Source organism: Pseudorca crassidens, chromosome 13 (assembly GCF_039906515.1).
Source record: "Pseudorca crassidens isolate mPseCra1 chromosome 13, mPseCra1.hap1, whole genome shotgun sequence".
NCBI classification, from domain to species: domain Eukaryota; kingdom Metazoa; phylum Chordata; class Mammalia; order Artiodactyla; family Delphinidae; genus Pseudorca; species Pseudorca crassidens.
This window is the reverse complement of record NC_090308.1, coordinates 31,425,101-31,445,503: the sequence shown is the minus strand read 5'-3', so window position 1 is coordinate 31,445,503 and position 20,403 is coordinate 31,425,101. Positions and strand designations below refer to the sequence as shown.

The 20,403-nt window shown below is 41.2% G+C and overlaps 1 long non-coding RNA gene across 3 annotated transcripts in view; it reads right to left on the bottom strand.

The window, feature by feature from the left end:
- LOC137204541 (uncharacterized) overlaps positions 1 to 16,664 on the bottom strand; it is a 229,572-nt gene extending 212,908 nt beyond the window's left edge. For all 3 annotated transcript variants that reach the window (XR_010933694.1, XR_010933695.1, XR_010933696.1), the window contains exons 1-2: positions 16,640 to 16,664; positions 15,779 to 15,879 (exon numbers count right to left, since the gene is read on the bottom strand). This is a non-coding gene — a long non-coding RNA (uncharacterized lncRNA). The remainder of the gene's footprint in view (positions 1 to 15,778; positions 15,880 to 16,639) is intronic.
- Positions 16,665 to 20,403: the final 3,739 nt, after the last annotated feature.

The window sequence follows — 20,403 nt, the reverse complement described above, 5'->3', positions numbered from 1 at the left end:
AAAGCCAAGGAAAGAATGAAGGAAAACCTATTCCAAGAAGAGGCTAGAAGTCTGGATGCCTAGCAATGGCTAAATAGAAGTCTTGTGTCTACAGACACTCATATTAATATTATGTAGGTTATTCCTTCTACTCGCAAATGGAACCAAGGAACAGGAAGTATAGTAAGCAAGCAGCTCAGGGCTTCAGATGCAGAGCGGGTCTCCAATGTCTCTTAAAATCTCACCCCTTTGCATGTGTGGGCAAAGGGACTGAGCTCTCCAAAATTACAGAAAGCATCTGGCTTGGCATTTCTTGAACCTAATTACCCTTTGTATGAAACATCTAGCAGAAAGCAAAAGCCTTTCCTCTCCCTATGTTAGGAGATATGATTCCAGTATATCTAAGACATGACTGCAGCCACAGTGTTAAAAGCCTCTCAGCACGACACTTAAGAATATTAATACATTTCTTATTAGTAAGATATCTTGTCTTCAGTGAAAGCCCTTGCTGTGTAACGGCAGCTGCACTAAATGAAGTGGGCTGATGGGGACAGAGGAAGGGGCACCAGGCTGAGTGGGAACATCATGAAAACAGCCATGAGTCTCCAAAGAGAGTCGCATGCCTCTGCCAGAAATCCACCTGACCATATTCAGGGCTTCAAATCTATGCTGATTCTAAAATATGTACTCAAGTTTCTAGGCTTTTCTCCCCCTCTGAAAAGAGGGATAGTAAAAATCTTCCAACAAACAAAAGCCCAGGACTATGATGGCTTCACGGGCGAATTCTATCAAACATTCAGAGAAGAGCTAACACCTATCTTTCTCAAACTCTTCCAACATATAGCAGAGGGAGGAACACTCCCAAACTCATTCTATGAGGCCATCATCACCCTGATACCAAAACCAGACAAAGATGTCACAAAAAAGGAAAACTACGGGCCAATATCGCTGATGAACATAGATGCAAAAATCCTCAACAAAATACTAGCAAACAGAATCCAACAGCACATTAAAAGGATCATACACCATGATCAAGTGGGGTTTATCCCAGGAGTGCAAGGGTTCTTCAGTATACGCAAATCAAACAATGTGATAAACCATATTAACAAATTGAAGGAGAAAAACCATATGATCATCTCAATAGACGAAGAAAAAGCTTTTGACAAAATTCAACACTGATTTATGATAAAAACCCTCCAGAAAGTAGGCATAGAGGGAACTTACCACAACATAATAAAGGCCATAGATGACAAACCCACAGCCAACATCGTTCTCAATGCTGAAAAACTGAAACCATTTCCACTAAGATCCAGAACAAGACAAGGTTGTCAACTCTCACCACTATTATTCAACATAGTTTTGGAAGTTTTACCCACAGCAATCAGAGAAGAAAAAGAAATAAAAGGAATCCAAAATGGAAAAGAAGAAGTAAAACTGTCACTGTTTGCAGATGACATGATGTTATACATAGAGAATCCTAAAGATGCTACCAGAAAACTACTAGAGCTAATCAATGAATTTGGTAAAGTAGCAGGATACAAAATTGATGCACAGAAATCTCTTGCATTCCTATACACTAATGATGAAAAATCTGAAAGAGAAATTAAGGAAACACTCCCATTTACCATTACAACAAAAAGAATAAAATACCTAGGAATAAACTTACCTAGGGAGACAAAAGACCTGTATGCAGAAAACTATAAGACACTGATGAAAGAAATTAAAGATGATACAAACAGATGGAGAGATATACCATGTTCTTGGATTGGAAGAATCAACATTGTGAAAATGACTATACTACCCAAAGCAATCTACAGATTCAATGCAACCCCTATCAAACTACCAATGGCATTCTTCACAGAACTAGAACAAAATATTTCACAATTTGTATGGAAACACAAAAGACCCCAAATAGCCAAAGCAATCTTGAGAAAGAAAAACGGAGCTGGAGGAATCAGGCTCCCTGATTTCAGACTATACTACAAAGCTACAGTAATCAAGACAGTATGGTACTGGCACAAAAACAGAAATATAGATCAATGGAACAGGATAGAAAGCCCAGAGATAAACCCACGCACCTATGGTCACCTGATTTTTGAAAAAGGAGGCAAGAATATACAATGGAGATAAGACAGCCTCTTCAATAAGTGGTGCTGGGAAAACTGGACAGCTACATGTAAAAGAATGAAATTAGAACATGCCCTAACACCACACACAAAAATAAACTCAAAATGGATTAAAGACCCAAATGTAAGGCCAGACAGTATCAAACTCTTAGAGGAAAACATAGGCAGAACACTCTATGACATAAATAAAAGCAAGATCCTTTTCGACCCACCTCCTAGAAAAATGGAAATAAAAACAAAAATAAACAAATGGGACCTAATGAAACTTAAAAGCTTTTGCATAGCAAAGAAATCCATAAACAAGATGAAAAGACAACCCTGAGAATGGGAGAAAATATTTGCAAATGAAGGAACTGACAAAGGATTAACCTCCAAAATTTACAAGCAGCTCATGCAGCTCAATATCAAAAAAACAAACAATGCAATCCAAAAATGGGCAGAAGACCTAAGCAGACATTTCTCCAAAGAAGATATACAGATTGCCAACAAACACATGAAAGGATGCTCAACATCACTAATCATTAAAGAAATGCAAATCAAAACTACAATGAGGTATCGCCTCACACAGGTCAGAATGGCCATCATCAAAAAATCTACAAACAATAAATGCTGGAGAGGGTGTGGAGAAAAGGGAACCCTCTTACACTGTTGGTGGGAATGTAAGTTGATACAGCCACTATGCAGAACAGTATGGAGGTTCCTTAAAAAACTAAAAATAGAACTACCATATGACCCAGCAATCCCACTATGGGGCATATACCCTGGGAAAACCATAATTTGAAAAGAGTCTTGTACCACAATATTCATTGCAGTTCTATTTACAATAGCCAGGACATGGAAGCAACCTAAGTGTCCATCGACAGATGAATGGATAAAGAAGATGTGGCACATATATACAATGGAATATTACTCAGCCATGAAAAGAAACAAAATTGAGTTATTTGTAGTGAGGTGGAAGGACTTAGAGTCTGTCATACAGAGTGAAGTATGTCAGAAAGAGAAAAACAAATACCGTATGCTAACACATATATATGGAATCTAAAGAAAAAAAAGGTTCTGAAGAACCTAGGGGCAGGACAGGAAAAAAGACGCGGACATACCGAATGGACGTGAGGACACGGGGAGGGGGAAGGGTAAGCTGGGCCAAAGTGAGAGAGTGGCATGGACGTATATACACTACGAAATGTAAAACAGATAGCTAGTGGGAAGCAGCCACATAGCACAGGGAAATCAGCTCGGTGCTTTGTGACCACCTAGAGGGTTGGGATAGGGAGGGTGGGAGGGAGACGCAAGAGGGAGGAGATATGGGGATATATGTATATGTATAGCTGATTCACTTTGTTATACAGCAGAAACTAATGCAACATTGTAAAGCAATTATACTGCAATAAAGATGTTAAAAAATAAATAAATATAAATTAAAATTTAAAAAAAAAAAAAGGAAAGAGGGATAGTAACTTAGTAGTACCGGGCCCTCTTTCTTTCCTTAAAGATTGTTTCATGTCCTAATCCCAGCATCCACTGGATGCACCTCTGCTCTTCACAAAAGACAATTCAACACCCCAGCCTTGGGTGGCCTTCACTGACACCCCCAGGCAGAGTTGCATTACACTTCCATCCAGGGTCCCGTAGCATTGTCTAGTCTTCTATCAGTTCTCTCACTTCTCTGCCAGCATAGATTAACTTGTCTTCACTTCTAGACAGTGAGCTCCTTAGGACCAGCAACTGTATCCTCATTACCCAGCATAGTGTACAGGTAGTGGACACATCCTCAGACATTCTCCAAGCCCCAGGGCCAACCACCATTCTCCCCTCCTCTATTGGGTTGAATGGTGCCCCCCCAAAATTCAGGTACCTCTGAACCTCAGAATGCGAACTTACTTGGAAATTGGGTGTAAGCCTTGAGATATTACTAGGGTAGGATGGGCCCTAAATTCAATGACGTGTCCGTATAAGAGACAGAAAATGACGAACAGAGAGGCACACAGGGAAGAGGGCCTGTGAAGACAGAGGCAGATTTTGGAGTGATGAGGCCACAAGCCAAGGAACACCAGGAGCCAGCAGAAGCTGGAGGAGGAAAGAAAGGATTCTCCCCTAGAGCCTTCAGAGGGAGTGTGACCCTGCCAACACTTTGATTTTGGACTTCTGGTCTCCAGAGCTGTGAGTTAAGCCACCAGGTTTGTGGCAATTTGTTACAGCAGCTCTAAGAAACATGTATCTTCTTTCTCTGGAAACTAGACCAATCTGTATGGTTTTAGATGCTGGGCAGCTATGTTGGCACCACAAGACTCAGCTCCCCCACCTCACCCCCAGGCTCCTCTCAGTGCTGGGCACATATCTAAGCTGGGCCAACAACGCTCCTTCCCTGGAAGTTAGGGGGATAACAAGAAATAAATGTTCTTACGCTTCTATCTCAGTCAAGTTTCTGCCCCAAAGTCATCACCTCATGGACACATTCCCCAGTAACCTATCTAGAATTTTTCTTGTGACTCTAGATCCCTTCTTATTTTTCTTTGTAGCCCTTATTTCTACCTGACATTATATTATTTATGTACTGTTTCTTGGTTTTGTTCCTCTGACCTGCCTCATGAGTGTGTAGCCCCCAAGAGAGCAGAGACGAGCTCTGCTTGGTTAACTGCTGTATTTCCAGCTCTCGGACTCAGCTTCACACACAGCAGCTCTGCAGTGAGACAGATGAGGCTGATCTGAAGAGAGAAATCCTGGTGAGAGATAAAGAATGCAAGTCTCATGTCAGAGTCCCTGGTCCCTGTTTCAGTTCTTCTTGAGATCTGACCATATTTGGGCCTTTGGCTTCTGGGGGACGTTCTGATGAAATGTGCTCTTCTAAACTCAAGTTATTGGTTTGTGTTTCTTTTATCTACACAAGAAACCAAAGAGACGTAACTAATACACGATGGCACCTGGTAAGAGCTCCAGCATCTCAGAGGAGTAAGTAACAGAATGAAAAATGGAATGGATTAATGTATAAATTAACTAATTAAATTCAATTTGACTCCTAACAAGGTTACTCTTACAAGTAATTAAGGTGATTTGAAAATTGTAGGGTGTATTTGCTACCTTCTGAATTTATCTCACCACCAAATAGACTGTCTGAAAATTCCATCACTATGGATTTTAGAAACACTCCATTCAAATATAAATATACCAGAAAAAAGCAAAACTTTACCTAGTGATGATTTTAACAGATCTTAGAGAGCTAGGCTTTCCTGAACAATGTATAAACTAGTCACCTTGTTGAAGGACAAAGAGAGGGATCAGACGTGGGAAATGGCAGAAGAGCAAAGATGAATTTCAACCATGATTCTAACTTGGAGCTGGTCTTGTACTCCTGGGGAATTATGAATTGTACTTCCATGAAAGGCTGACTGCATTGATGGCCCAGTGAATGGCCTCTCTGGATCATACTTTTACACGGTGATTCCACAACTCCTCCCATCAAGAGGTTGGGTCTGTTTCTCCACTGCTTGAATCTGAGCTGTCTTGTGATTTGCTTTGGCCAAAAAAAAAGAAAAACAAGCAGAAGTAACATTGTACCCAGACCTCAAGAGGTCCATCTGCTTCCACTGTTTCTTGGAAACCTGCCCTTCCATGAAAACAAGCCCAGCTCACCCTGCTGGAGAATGAGACCAGTGACTTCATGCTCCCCACCGCACCCCACCCTCAGCTATAGCTGACCAGCAGGCATGTCAGTGAAGACATCCTAGACCAGCCAGCTCCCAACTGACCTCCTAGTTCTTCACAGACACATGATAGAGTCCAGCCAAGCTAAGGCCAAGCTGACCATACTCAAGCGTAAAGAAATGTTCATTGTTCTAATCTGTGGAGTTTGGGAGTAGCTTGTTACACAGTAATAGCTAAATGACAAAATATCAGTCTACTCTGGAAATCCTCAATCTGAGAACACGCTGTTTTCCAAAACCATCTGCAGTCTTAGATTCTGGTACCATCTTCTCTAAAAGAATTTATACTTGGAGACTGGGTTTCCCAGGTTGGTGCCCTAACTTCTACTTTTCAACAGCACAATATCACCAGGTGTGACAGTATTTCTAAGGAACTTTCATTCCGTTTCTCTGGGATGTCAGGAATGCATGTCCCTTTACTGCAGATTCAACACCATGCCTAATACACCACCGAATGTATGAGTGAGCCCCCAGTCTTGTTTTGTTGGTTCCTTTTGAATCAGAACAAACTTGTCAGGCCCCTATCCCATAAACCTTTTAGACAACTAATCCTGACCCTGTAGTTCAGTTACATCTCAGGGGCTTGCTATAGGAGACCGTTCAGAGCACACCTCTTCTCGTCATCAGTGGAAAATGAGATAACAAGCATGAAGGAAACAACGGGAAAATAAATGCAGTACATGAGTCTTTGAAAGTAAAGGATTGATGGAGATTGTCTTCATTGCATCTCAGGACTCTGTATGTCCCACTCAATATCACCAATTACTTTTACCAAAAGAAAAATTCTGTCCCCAAATATATTAGATACCCTTTTGAAGGATGTAAATTTCTTCTCCCCTTGTCACCTCCTAATAAGATTAATGAAATAAGATATTGTTTTCAAAGAATGTAGCACAATGCCTAGCACAGGAAGAGCTTGGTGAATTATGTTGTCATCATTTTTTTTATTAGTTTTTATTGGAGTATAGGTGTTTTACAAAGTTGTGTTAGTTTCTGCTGTATAGCAAAGTGAATCAGTTATTCTGTCATCATTTTTATAAGACAGAAATAGTCATGCATCAAACTTCTGGTGTCTTAAGGATAAATCAGTATCAAAAAACCCCCCCAAAAAAACCCAGTCCATACCACACTAACCCTTGCCCTCAACTTGTTATAGGAGCAGGTTAGTAGCCCACTTCATAGGCAGTAGGTTGTCAGAAAACACAAAGACCTGGACACAGAGAAAAGGAGCAAAATGAAAAGAGGCATTTTCTCCAACCCATGGAAACTAGAAATTTACATAAATTTCATTACCCAATTTGCCATTGCTACAGATTCATATACTATTTTCAGCTTTGTTTTGCTTTTATTTTTTTTTTAAAAAGCCAGGCTTCCCAGGTGACGCAGTGGTTGAGAGTCCACCTGCCGATGCAGGGAACACGGGTTCGTGCCCCGGTCCAGGATGATCCCACATGCCGCGGAGTGGCTGGGCCCGTGAGCCACGGCCGCTGAGCCTCCGCGTCCGGAGACTGTGCTCCGCAACGGGAGAGGCCACAACAGTGAGAGGCCCGCGTACCACAAAAATAAATAAATAAATAAATAAATAATTTTAAAAAGCCATTTTGCGCTGCCCAAATATGAATTGGGACAGCCATCCACCTGTCACCTTCACCTAAGCACATGCGCTCTACCAGGTCTGTCACCATTCTCCAGACTCGCAATGCTTTTCTGAAGCTTATGGCTCTCATTGCTTGGCAGAGCGATGGTGTGATGGTGTGTGATGATGACTGCTCCACCCTAGACTTGATTTCAATGAGGGCATGATAAATGGAAAGCCATCATTCACATGTCATTGAATCTCTTCAGGGGAGAGGGTCAGAATGTGGCAGTTCTAATGATACAGAGTAAAATTACTTTTAATTCCCAGATCTTCATGAATAGAAACTGCAATTGTGTCTATATCTTGGCAATTAGACCAAAGGTGAGAGGGGAAATGGTAAATGTGTGCCTGGACTTTTGGTTACTGGAGATCTTAGATTACAACCCACCCTGTACCCCAGCCCCCAAATACCACATAACACGAGTCTGGGGTCTCTTTTCACATCTCAACATCTAACTCTTTACGTAGCCAGTATATCCTTCACTTTCAGGGCCTGGGTTTCAACAGTGGTGTGTTGAAGCTGACTCACAGTCAATGGTGTGACTCTGTTTCCAACTCTGCTTTCAATGTGCTCTGTTGGCATGTTGGTGGCTTCAAATAAACCACTATGGGAATATTTACACCACAGAAAATGGCCAATGCTACAAACCAGGGCTTTTTTTTTAAAGAGAGCTGGCTGGGGCTTCCCTGGCAGCGCAGTGGTTAAGAATCCACCTGCCAATGCAGGGGACACGGGTTCGAGCCCTGGTCTGGGAAGATCCCACATGCTGCGGAGCAACTAAACCCGTGTGCCACAACTACTGAGCCTGCGCTCTAGAGCCCGCGAGCCACAACTACTGAAGCCCACGCACCTAGAGCCTGTGCTCCGCAACAAGAGAAGTCAACACATTAGAAGCCCGCGCACCGCAATGAAGAGTAGCCCCCGCTTGCTGCAACTAGAGAAAGCCCGCACACAGCAATGAAGGCCCAATGCAGCCAAAAATAAATAAATAAAACAAATAAATTTAAAAAAGTAAAGATAGCTGCCTGTTAAACATTATCAGCATAACACTGGTTTTAAGAGAGGTTTGTGGGAGCAATTGTGAGGGTACCAGATGCTTAAACAGAAGAAGGAATTGATGGTGTTGGAAATGGGAAATGGCAGAAAAAACGGTTCATATAAGGGGCCCCAGGGCAAATACCACCACCCACTTCACCATTTCTCTTGAACTGTCTGATGATGCCTCACCCCTGTCCTACACTCACCTGGCACATCCATTCGTGTATACTCACCTTAAACTTGAAATTCCATCACCAAAGACACTCATAAAAGCCATAGATTGTACTCTCTGAAGCTGTACCCAGATAAAACTGGTATGTCACACATTAAATGATCTTTCCTGAGTGTAGTACCAGATACTTGCAAACTGCTTTGAAATTTTGATTTAAGAAATTCTTTACAAAGATGTATCAGTACTTAGTTTTAATTTTTTTCCTGTAAAGTATAAGGAAACTATTCATCTTTGTGTCGGGCTGCTAGTTTTCAAGTAGAAACCCAATGCCTGCCTGTATTTTATTTGGTTGCTGAATTAATTAAATCCTTGAGATAGTGAAAAGCAATAAACTGCTCATAACAAATCAGTTATTTCATGCAATTCACTACTTGAACTGTGAAGGGCAACCTAATCTCCACTTGAGGTGACAGGTATGACTTCTAAATTATTTATTTTTCTTCCTCTGTTTACTAGAAAGAAAAGCTTTTATGACACTGGAAGAAGTAGGAAGTGAGCAACACAGGATATTATAGGTCTGAGATGTTAATATTGGTGCAAAGTTGGGCTCTCAATCAAATGTTATCTACAGACCTAAAATAGTCAAACAAGATACATGGTACACACTTATTCTGCAAACTTTTGGGTCAGATTTCAGATAAGCTATGAGGGGAGCAAATACTAAATGAACTATTGGACTAATGAAGTATTTATTTGGCAACCAAGAGCAAGCACAGTTAATTTTTAATGAAATTACCTTCTTTAAAGGACAATTCTTTACAGATAACAATGAAAGTGGAAAGTCTCTTAAAGAAAAGATGTTTAATAATAACTAAATTCAGCTATATTTCACTTCTACATCCTCCAAAATATAATGTGGTAGATTGCATTAATGGCCCTAGTTCTTCATTCTTCCATATAGCTATGCCCTTTGCCATGAGACTGCAGTTCTGCAAAAATGTGTGTTTGGAAACCCCTTGACCCCAAGTTCAGCCATGTGACTTGTCAATAAGTAAAGTATGCAAAGGTCTCACATGTTTCTACTAGCTCTCTTGAGCTTCTGCCATCACCATGAAAGGAATGCCTGGGCTAACCTATATTCCCAGTAGAGGATAAAGGACATGTGAAATAGAGCTTCCCCAGGTGAGATGCTCTAACCAAGCCCAGCATCAGCCAACCCACAGACACATGAACAGACCCAGCCAAGATCAACCAAGGCCAGTCAACTCACAAGCATGTAAATTACAACAATACATGACTACAAAGGGCTTCAAAGATTCTGATACTATGAAATATTTGAAGATTTTGGAGAGATAAGAAGATGAAATTAAAAACCAGGGATCCCTTAAATCCTAGAAGAAAACTCAGGGAACAGTCAGTATATTTTTATATTAAAGGTGCTAAGATTAGACTTTTTTCAGCTAACAATAAATTTTGACCAGATGTCTACTTCCCCCATAGCTGCTTGGAGTGTTTTCTTCCCCATTTTCCCTCAGTCCCGTGAGTTCAATATGTGATAAGAGAGAAACTGACATTGCTCTGGTGGCTGTGGAGTGATCTGGGTGAACAAATATGAAAGGTGATTGATTCTTAAAATCCTTCTCAGCTAATTTTCTGAACACAATATGTAAGTATGGTTTTTATACTCAAAATCCATAGTAATTTCATCAATGATGAAATCACACTCAATCATTTCTTACTGTTAATCTTCCCTTGTAGATAAGCTTTGCCAATTTTTTTTCTAGTGAGATGTTCTTTATCCAGATAACTCTATGCAAATCAAAGAGATTTTCTGAGGGTTGTTTGTGGTTTTTTTAAATGTATCTATTACTTTCTCTAAGACAAAAACTATGAATGATTATCTTAATAGGGAATATAAGTACAATAATAATGATTGTATGTGGTTCAAAGTACTCCACACATTTAAACTCATTTAATTCTCACAACTTTATAAGATAGGTGCTATTACTATCCCCATTTTATCTAAAAGAGGATGGGCGCAGAATGGTTTAGTACGTTACCCAAGGTCACAGAACTAATAAGTGGTAGAACCAGAATTTAAAAGCAGGAAATCTGCCTCCAGAACCTTTGCTTAGACCACCAGGCTAGACACCCCCCAAAACAAAAGGCTGCCTGACCCCTTCCCTACTGCATCCCCTTTTATGCATTCAGATTGACTCATGAACACTTAAGAAAAATTGGGGGTGGGACGCCTTTTATGTGCAAAGCACTCTGTAGGAGGCATTGGAAATTCTCCTTAAACAAGGCAAACAGAATATTTGCCTCCCTTGGGCTTAGAGTCTAGTGAAAAAGTAACTAAGTAAACAAGTAGATAAAATAAAATGTAAAGACTATAACAAGTCTAGGGGTTAGAAAAGACTTCCCAGAAAAAGTGACATTTAAAGTGAGATCTGGAAGATGAATAAGCGTCAGCCCAAGAGTAGAGGAGACATCATTAGTAGACTGGCAACAAAAGAGAACCCAGGAGTGGTGGAGTGTCCCTGAAGTATATGGAGACAGACAAGGAAAATGACGAGATGAACTCAAGAGGTTGGAATTTATATTGAGGATAACAGAAAATCATTAAAGAGTTTAAGGAAGGGAGTCCTGTGAGTGGATTTACATATTGAAAACATAGTAATGAGAGATGTATTTGGGGCAGGGTCACCTGTGCCCCTGTAATTTCCAGCTCAGAAGAAGAGTCCCCATCATCCCACTCCTCATACCCATGGAAACTTCTGGAGAGTCTTCCAACCGAAGCCCACAGACTCTTCGCTCCGTAACAGTTTTGTCAGCTCTGGTTCCTCCCATCTTAGAACAGCTCCCTTGAGGAACCCCTCGGTTCCATCCCATTTCCCTGCTCTCTTTGACTCTTCAATCCACTCCAGTCAGGCTTCATTCCCTTTACTCCACTGAAACCACTCTGGTCAAGGTCACTGAGAGTCTCAGTGTCCCCAAATCCAGGGTCACGTGTCCATGATCACCTGACCAAGTTTCTTAGTAGGAGTCCGTACTTGGGACAGCACCATCGTCTAAAGCACCTTATTCCTTTGGCTTCAGAGATTCCTCAAGCTGCAGATTTTCTCCTACTTCACTAGCTTCTCCTCGCGGGCATCCTTCGCCAGTTCCTCCTCTTCCCTAGGCTCAAACTCCAGTTGCTGGCATGGCTGGGGACTCTGTCGGCTTCTCGTCTCCAGCCACACCCTCTTCCAGGCTGATCTCACTACCGACCGACCTCTTTAAATGTCATCTCAGTGCAGGTGACTCCCTGCTGGACCGCTCCAACCCTGGCTCCCACGTTTCCATTCTGCACTGGGCCCCGCAAATTATGTAGTCAGCCCTGTACTCAATACCGATCACTGAACTCATCAATGAGAGAAGGAATAAAGGACCTTTATGTTTTTATATTGCATTTATGTCTATAACTTTCATAGGGAAGTATTGTTAACTTCACAGATTCTCTAATATGCAGGTTAACAAAGAGATAAAGACCTTTAGCAGAAAATCATAGTCATTTCCCAGGGAAAAGTCCACTGCATTAAACCAGCAATTCGAAAAGCAGTTGCATATTCTGTATGCTATTTTAACCTTTAGAATTTTATCACAAACATAATTATGGCTCTCAGAAGATAGAAGGCAGATTAACTAGTGATAACTGAGGTTTATCTTTCTTAACCACTTACTTTTTGGTTCTAATGAGTGCTTTTAGCATTCGTACCTTAATTCATCCATCCTTAAAATGGACATAAGGAATTCCTTCTATTTTAAGATATAATAAAAACTTTAGGTTTCATGTCTCTGATTCCTCAGTAGTCTTCTGAAGCCTTAGTTTTGAGCCTGTGAACCACGGCCTGCCATTAAAGCCACCCATTGACCATCACCTGCCCTCGCCAAAGTTCCTCACATAATTTCACACTCATTATTTAGTATAATATTAAATGTTAGAAATTCTGATTTTAATAGCAGACTTTGCGACTGTAATTTTCTTCCATCCTTACACATACTATGATGATTCAATAATACCCCTTTCTCTATTGCCCTTTTTAATAGTTATGCTATTATTGTCTCCCTCCTTCCTGTGGCCTTGAACTCTAGGTCAGGGAAAGAGACTGGAGTTAGAAAGAGAGAAACTAAATTTCTAATCTTGGCTGTGTTATTAATCAGTCATGTAGGCTTAGTATATAGAATTATAAGTATTCTTTTATGAAAAAACTGAGATGCATGGGGTTAAATGACTTCCCCGGTTAGAAAACAGTAAAGGAACAAAGTAAATTGAGGACATCGTTATTTTCATCCTCATTCTAGAAATCAATCCACTGTGGCTTTTCATTTTCAAGATTTTTAAGTCACAAAATTTGCTGCATTCCTAAATGCAGGCGAGACTTCATTTTCCATGTTTAACAAATGAGGGCGTTTCAAACTTTTCTCCTACCAAGACCTAGCTACAAAAATCTCCTCCCCTGAGATCTTTTCCATGGCCAACTATGGAGATTAGCCCTTGGGTTTAAGGTGTCTGCATGCTTAGTAATGAAGAACCCCTTTTCTTTCTTCTGTAAGTCAGCCAAGCTGGTAAGAGTCCGCAGACAGTGCATTTTGTTTGAACACTCCTTAAGACTGAAATTGCTGATGAGTTGGGCACGTGATCAAGCAAGAGGGTTCAAGAGTGCTCATGACACACCTACCACTTCTGGCACAAGCGGCCCCTGCCTCTGCGTCTGTGATGCTTCTTCAATAAAGCAGCCTCCATTCCCTCCTGCTCTGATCTCACCTCTCCAGTACTCTGAAGGAAAACCCGATGCTCTGGCTTTGAGGGGATGCACAGAAAGTACATTTGGCCTGGATGAGGCTAGGCTGCCTCTGGGCAAATTCTTCCCAGCCCCTTTCTTCCCTCTTCTCCACTCCTTTTGTCCTTCCAGAGCAAAGCCCTCTGCATCTCTTGGAGCCCAGTGCAAGTTATGCTGCCTCTGGCTGCCCTCTGGCTCTCCTGCCAATTGTATCAAATTGCCGCTCTTTCTATACTCCCCACCATTGAAAACTCCAAATCACATTCCCTGAATCTCAGAGAGATGGTGGAAGGAAAACAATTCAATTATATGAACCCACGTTTTCATTCATTCATGCAGCTTGCACGTCTTGAGCGATCTCATGACTGAGGTAGCATTCAACTTGCATTTCTTGCATTTATGTCAGACACTGAATGGTTAAATGACACAGCAAGATGAGTGTAAATGATATTTACAAGCTACCTAAGGAGATACATGGAGCTACCCAATTTCCAAAAGTGCTGCCAACCCAAATGATTTTCAGTTGGTAAAATATTGAACTGTGGTGTGTGTGCAGGTGATGGGAAAAGGAGGGAGGAGCTGATGGTGAAAAAGAGAAATTTACCTAAATCTTACCCTTTGGGCTGCTCTCATTGTACCTATAAAGATCCAGGGAGAATGGAGGAAAAGTGTTCATAAATCAATTTCCTTCCCCAACAGAGGGATTAGAGTTTCATAAAATTCCCTTTAAGCCACTAGGCACTCTGCTACTTTAACTGAGGAACAGCCCTGGAGTCAGTGATGGGAGTGAGGTGGCCTAGATAGCTGATTTAGAGGAATTCTTTGTTCTACAGGAACGGGATCATTCTCATCTTTGTGCCCTCAGCAGGACCCAGCACAGTACATTGTGTATAAAATCCATCAGTGATGAACTGGTTCTCTACCGGAGGAACTAGTTAGGTGTAATTGGCTAACTACTTAGAATAGTCCCTTCTGACTCCCACTGTGCAGCCTACCATACCCCAGGTGCAATGCTTTTGCCTCTCAGTGGAAGGAAACAACTTTATTATAGAGGGACGGGTACCACTCTGCCTTATGGTGTACTACGTTCTGCCCTGGGCCAGCTACCAATAGCTGGGGGAAGAAGCATCACCTCTAATAAAAATGCATACAAACCATAGCACCTGGGACTCTTGATCATGGTCCCAGAGCAAGTTCAGCATCTCCCCAGGTTCCTTTTCTTTTTATTCAGCAGCCTTCACATACACCTGGGCTGGTGCTATCAAAGATGGGCAGTTATAGTAATTTCCACTGAGGTGGAAGTTACTTGCAGCTCAGTCATGACTATGAACAGGATGCATTTTAGTGTAAGTTATATTTGATTACAACACTAAACTCCTTTCACATTTTCTCAGTCTCATGATGTATTGATTATCCATCACTATTTTTTATTTCAACATGGTATTGATTTAAGCCCAATTGAGAATGTGGTATCTCCTCTTTTAGAGAATAATCTATAGAGCAGCAGTAATAACATTTCAAAGGTAGAAACTATCATAAAAGAAGCACTTTTTAAAGAACAAAATAGAAAAAAGAAAAGGTTTGCTGTTTAAGAACAAGTTATGTAGATGTTTAAATCTTGTATTAGCACTTGCTACCATCCGTCAACTGATGTACCTGAAAAACTTGAACACAGAGGCTAAGAAAGTGCAATTGTGATGATGCCAAATATAGCTACTTTTGTATTTTAGACGATACCATTTTAGATCACATTCACATGTATCGTCATTTACTCACGAGCTGCCAGATTCTATTAAAGTAGCAATTAGCTGTTCATTTAGCTGAAAACAGAATTTTCATATCATATTAAGCAAAGTAAGGTATTGACGTTTTTGTGCCTTTTTATAATGACCTTCTACGTTTAAATAGAAAATGACTTTAAAAAATCCCTTTAGTCAAAGTAAAAAGTTCACATGTTAAGTTATTTTAACGTTAGAGAAGAAATGCTTTCCTAAAATATGATAAATATTCTGATTGTGGATTTTGACTCTGAACTTTTGATCAGGTGGCATCACCTGAGTGACAGACAGTCAAATTCAAGAGTAGTAGCTACTGGGTGGCTGGAGTAATTTCTGACACTTCAATAGGCTTAAGAGTAATGGAGGAGCCCATGTGATGGCAACAAAACCCCCAAATCATCAAGGCCAAGTTATGAGGTTTCTAGCTCCTTTTCCCTTTGCAAAATCTTGATAAATGCAAACAATCTGAACTCCAGAACCGGAACTCTTAATTCACCATCTAAAAAACTGAAACCACTTACTGTAAAATTCAGGAAAGTCCAAGCATCTGCTCTGCAGCGGGTCTTCCTTCCAAAGTGTATAATCTCTTAACAGTGTGCTTTGGTAAAGGTGGATTAAAAATCTATAAATTACAATATAATCTTAAGATTTTGCTATCAAAATGGAGAATAGGGACTTCCCTGGTAGTGCAGTGGTTAAGAATCTGCCTGCCAATGCAGGGGACACGGGTTCGAGCCCTGGTCCAGCAAGATCCCGACATGCTGCGGAGCAACTAAGCCCGGGCGCCACAGCTACTGAACCTGCGCTCTAGAGCCCACGAGCCGCAACTACGGAGCCCACGTGCCCCTACTGAAGCCCGTGCGCCTAGAGCCCATGCTCCGCAACAAGAGAAGCCACCTCAATGAGAAGTCCGTGCACCGCAAGGAAAAGTAGCCCCCGCTCGCCGCAACTAGAGAAAGCCCACGAGCGGCAACGAAGACCCAACGCAGCCAACAAATAAATAAATAAACAAATAAAAATGGAGAACAGACTAAGGTTTTTAAAATCTACAACTGCCAGGAATAAATAAACTTTTAAAAATATTTTTAAAGATCCTTCCGCCCCTCCCTTTCAAAGCCCTCTAACAGTACAAAATAGCTCAAGAAGAAATTCTGCTTGAGATAGATGGCATATCAACTACAGAAATAATAAGGCTAGTTAACCTATGTCCACGTAAAACTAAAACAATCAATCAATCAGCAGACAGCTGAGTATCTATGAACAAAATACTGCTCTCACTGCCATGAAGCCATTCAACACTAAATGCTGGTGATGGAAAAATTTATCAGTCAATCTAAGAAAGAAATGGAAAAATTTTTTTGAGTCAAATTGAGGATTATAACCTGGGAACAGCCTCTCAGAACACTCTCAGAACTGTTTCACTCATCAGAGGTCAAAGCACAGTTATATAAGGTTTTGAGACAGAGGGCTGTACCTTAAATGACGTATTATTGAGTTTACGCAATCCAGATCTATGTGTGCAAAGCGAGTAGTGAGTGAGTCATGGGTCATCATGGCCCCTTACAAGATTAAGGAGGAAGGTTATTGCCTAAGGAGTTGTCTGGTTGGTGCTGGGAGAATGTTGCTTTTTATGGTTGTGCAGGTATTTCTGCCAGTGGCGAGGTCTGTTTGATGCATAAAGTAGATACACAGTGCAGGGTAGAGGGCAGAGGGGAAGCCAAGGTCAGAGAAAACTTTTTTATGTTTAAATTTTCCTTGACCTCCCTTAGAATATGAATTTTTGTTTCATCAATACAGTTCAAAACTGAATAAGCCCTCCAGGGGCTTTGAATTCTAGAATTGTGGTAAGAGATCCAATTTTTAAGATAAATTCAGAAAACAGAGAAGCTGTGTTGATGCTTGTTTAGTTTCATCAGGCCTGGATATCTTATCCAACCAATAAGGGTAATAGTGCCTATTCCAGGGATCACTGAGACAATTATGTCAGATGAATGTCTCTAAAACGCCCAGGGCAGTACTTGACACTTAATCAACATTCATTAAATGACAGTAGCAGAGGCCAGCATTGCTGCTACTCTTCTTGCTGCTGATGATGTTAATGAAGAGATCACACTGAAGAGGCCAATTGGGAAACATTTGTTTTATACATGATTGGATTTGAAGGACAGATTATATTTGAATTCTAAATAAATGGGAAGATCGATGTGTCCTAAGGTCCTCTTGAAAAGCAAGTGGGGAGGGGGTTGCCTAAGAGATACCAGCTGTGACTGTGACCTCCTTCTAGGTCTGCCCTTGGGAGAGAACACACACCCACAGCTTGGGGAGATTAATCAGGGATTCGGGATCAGGTGGGAGTTGCTAATTCGATCTCTCTTCACAACGACATATTTCTTCCTGTTATCTCAGAAACTGAAAGGCCTAAAAGAGGAAAACCAAGATAGATCTTTTCCTAACTAACACCTCTCAGAACCTGAATCTTCCACGTTCCCCTAGAGTTAAGCCCAACACACAATAGTGTGCGGAGTGGATGGGGAAGCAGACTGGGCCTCTGTTTTTCCCAGTCTCTCTCCCTTTATCTCTGGTTTTCCATTTCCCTGTCTCACTCAGAAAAATCTCTCCTCCCTGTACTCCAATCCCCAGACTTTTGAACTCAAAACTGACTTATCCTTATCCTAGTCACCACTATTGGATGCCCCACAGAGGATATCTTGAGGTGTGGCTTTCAATTATGTAAGGGAGGAAAAAAACTTTTTCCTCCACACTCTTAGCTTTATTGTCTGGGGCCCTGCAAATCAGACTGATATAAGACAGATTAACAGAAGAAAAGGCATATGAATTTTATTTGATGTTAATTTTTACATGACATAGGGGTCTTCCTAGAAAAGAAGTGAAAACCCAAAGCAGCAGATAGGTCTGAGAGCTTATATACCATTTTTAACAAAGAGCGATACACTGTGGAGATGTGACAACACAAAGGAAAGGGGACTTTAGGTTTCTAGGGGCTTTACTGTGGAAAAATAAATATACAGGGAAAGTTAATAGAAGATGGGGCTTTTGAAACCGTGGGTGGTCATTAGTCAAATCCATTTCACCTGGCTTCATTAATCAAGGTCGTTTTAACTGTTCCTACAAAAGACTTGCATGTCCTCCAAGAGGCATGCAGCCTAAACAGTGAAATGCCTCAGTTATTTTCCAGGAACTTGGAGTCAGCCGTACCTAGTCCGAGCTGAGCTATTTAAGACTAGAGAGGACCCCAGACTCTCCAACTGGGCAGGCGAAAGTGTCTGCTTGGTGATCTTTTGACGTCAGAGGGCTGAAAACTTCACCCTCAGGTCACACTAAGCACCTCCGTTTTCGAATGTGCAGAGGCCTGCAGCTTAGTTACACCTGCGCAGAACGACAATTACCCCTTTTTCCAATCACCTTTCCTCACGCTCCCCATGTGCTCCTGACTCCTCAGACCACCGTGCTTCTTTATCCCATAAATACCCTGAGCCCCTTGCCTTCAGGGAGGTGGATCTGAGACTTGCTCTCCCATCTCCTCCCTTGGCTGCCTTGTGAATAAAACTCTTTGCTGGAAACCTCGGCAACTCAGCATTTTGGCTTGCTGTGCGTCAGGCAATGTGAACCTGGTTCGGTAACACCATCAGCAAAGGTTGTTTGTGCAGGTCCATCTTGGTGCCAAATTTCCCTCGTCTTCATGGCCATAAAACTTCCCCGGGAGAGGGGATTTATAGCTGTTTTTATTTCTCAGGAGTTTCTGCTTTTAGTCAGATAAGGGAAGTTCCGGGAAGGATTTTTTCTGCATCTGTTGAATCTCAGATGTCTTTTAGCTCAAAATAATCCTTATGCCAAAGCGGTTTGTTTTGGGGGTGGTGTATTCTGATCTCCTTCAAATTACGACATGTAAGCAAGACAGTATTAAACTTTCAAAGCCTGATTTTGGCTCACCCCATTCATACTCCATATCCCATATGAAAAGGGTAGTAAGATTGTCACAAAGGTAATACTTTTACTGTTGAGTGGTAATTTTAAGGTCTCTGGGAATACAGCTTTAGAGGGAACTTCTACCAGGCACCTTCACTAACACAATCTGAACTGCAGAATACACATAAAATCATCTAGACGGACTCTGCTAAGGTTTCAAGGTTATGTGTGTATATAACCACACAGGCACGTGGCATAGGTTGTGATGAAATTTAGAGAATAGGAATTTATCAAAGTCATGATCTCATTTCTATTTTTTTCATGATCTTTAATGGAACTATGATTCCGAATTTATTTCTTACGATATTCCTGATGCAGAGAGAAAAATCATCAGTGTAGGCATCACACACAACCTTTGGAATTTCTCGCCCACACCTAACTTCTCCTAGAAAAAGCAGAAGCCAAGCTTTTCTTATGATACAAAAGACCACACAGAAATTCTCAGTAATCTTTGGTTCAACTTATGGTGCTGCATTTTCAAAACCAAATGCTTTTTGCGATTTAAAATGCTTATTACAAGTTTCATGTCAAGGTCACTGTATGTCAATGGTAGCATCTGTGTGTTTCTGCACTCCAATACTGCCAACATTTCTCTAGTACTCCATTACTTCAACGCACTGGGTTAAGTTCAAACTGCAAGTTACTGTGACAACAGAGATAATTGTGGCTGCTGACCAGTGTGCTCCTCTGTAAATCACACTTTTAAGGGTAACCTTTCTAACGAAGCACTGTTTAAATTGTTTCAAAGTTACAGCAATTATGTTTCAGAGTGTAAACATCAGAGTAGAGAGAAAAGCAAGTTCAGTAACTCTAGACCAAGATTATAACAAGGCACACTACAGACAGATGCAGTTTTAGTGGGTGAGGCTCCCTGCTCCACACACACTGCTGTTGGTTCTGGGCAGAGTAATGCTGGCATCTCGTTTCAACCAGGTGTACAGAGTGGTAAAATCATCCATGCTGGTCTTGCCTTCCATTTCAACTTATTGTCATACTGTGATTTTTCAGTATGTTGCCATGGAAATGGCTTCTTTGATACAAATGAGATGGAAATAACTCATTTTCTACTATTAATTTCATCCATTCAAATGGCACAGTACTTAAAGGGTCACTTATGGTTCCAACTTCTTCTATATATTGCATGATCTCCCATGAGATT